This window comes from Synchiropus splendidus, chromosome 14 (assembly GCF_027744825.2).
Source record: "Synchiropus splendidus isolate RoL2022-P1 chromosome 14, RoL_Sspl_1.0, whole genome shotgun sequence".
NCBI lineage: Eukaryota > Metazoa > Chordata > Actinopteri > Syngnathiformes > Callionymidae > Synchiropus > Synchiropus splendidus.
In genome coordinates, this window is record NC_071347.1 from 97,292 (window position 1) to 98,777 (window position 1,486).

The window sequence follows — 1,486 nt, forward strand, 5'->3', positions numbered from 1 at the left end:
CTCTAGTGGCCGCCGTCGTTAAAGCACATTACAGTTAGTAAAATCATGACCTCTAGTGGCCGCCGTCGTTAAAGCACATTACAATTAGTAAAATCACGACCTCTAGTGGCCGCCGTGGTTAAAGCACATTACAGTTAGTAAAATCACGACCTCTAGTGGCCGCCGTCGTTAAAGCACATTACAGTTAGTAAAATCACGACCTCTAGTGGCCGCCGTCGTTAAAGCACATTACAATTAGTAAAATCACGCCCTCTAGTGGCCGCTGTCGTTAAAGCACATTGCAGTTAGTAAAATCACGACCTCTAGTGGCCGCCGTCGTTAAAGCACATTACAATTAGTAAAATCACGACCTCTAGCGGCCGCCGTCGTTAAAGCATAGTATTAAAATCACAATGACGCTTAGCAGCAACAGTTACTCAAACACCTTCAATAGTAAAATGACACCGTCTAAAAGCACATAGCCGGAACATAGACAAACCGCATTACAGATAAAACACACACACACGCACACACACACACACGCACGCACGCACGCACGTACGCGCACACACACACACACACACACACACACACAATAGCGAACATACAACCATTCAACTGATACTGAACGGTAGAGATGTGTTGAAAAAAATTGAGATTCGTATCTTCCCAAACGTTGGTGTTGGTGTTGGTGTTGAAGCGACAGGTAGAAGGTGTGGCGTGCTCGTTGTCTTTGTATCTGTTTTCATGTGAAAAAATAAATAAATAAATACAGCAGTGAAACGTAAACTATCACTCCAAAATGTTTTTTCCCACCTCCTATCAGCTGAGGCGTCTGGTGAGTTAAAGAATCAACGAGCGGGTGCCCTACTCCTTCGACCTCTGACTGATCGTCTGTTTTCATACGCACAGGCGTTGAATAAAACAAAAAACATAGGTAGTTAAATATAAAATACATCGACAGACTGTGGTTAAAATACTTTTTTTTTATTGAACTGAATGTTTTGCTCTCACCGTTGAACAGTTGGAGTTCAATGAATGATCAGCATCCACAGGGTCCGGATGACTTCCCGGTCGTGTCTGATTTCCGGGTTCCGGGTGATCTTTTCATGCACACACACACACACACACACAAGTATTTCTTTCTTTTTGTTTTGGTATCCGGGGCGATGTCCGCGGCTTGTCTGTGGTTGCTGGCTGTGCTGATGGTGTCGGCGACGGTGGCTGTGGAGGTGCGGATAGCCCAGATGCCGACGTCGAGTCTTCAGCAGGGAACGGTCCGGATAGTAGATCCAGAGGTACTGAGGAAACCGGCGTCGATGTCTCCCACAAAGGCCAAGACCCAGAGGGGAGAGCTGAAACAGAATACCGACAACAACACAAATGTAAATACAATCTAGAAGCAAGACCTCGGATAGCAGTTAATATGATATTAATATAAACAGAGTGTAAATGTAGGGATCTACTAAGGATCAACATTTAAAGCGTAAAAACAAATAGTAAATCA

At 44.4% G+C, this 1,486-nt stretch overlaps 1 long non-coding RNA gene across 1 annotated transcript; it reads right to left on the minus strand.

Annotated features, from left to right (window-relative positions):
- Window positions 1-649: 649 nt before the first annotated feature.
- LOC128771302 (uncharacterized) lies at window positions 650-1,276 on the minus strand. The gene is made up of 3 exons (XR_008416608.1): window positions 994-1,276; window positions 796-873; window positions 650-718 (listed from the first exon to the last, which is right to left on the minus strand). It is a non-coding gene; the product is annotated as an uncharacterized LOC128771302 (long non-coding RNA).
- Window positions 1,277-1,486: the final 210 nt, after the last annotated feature.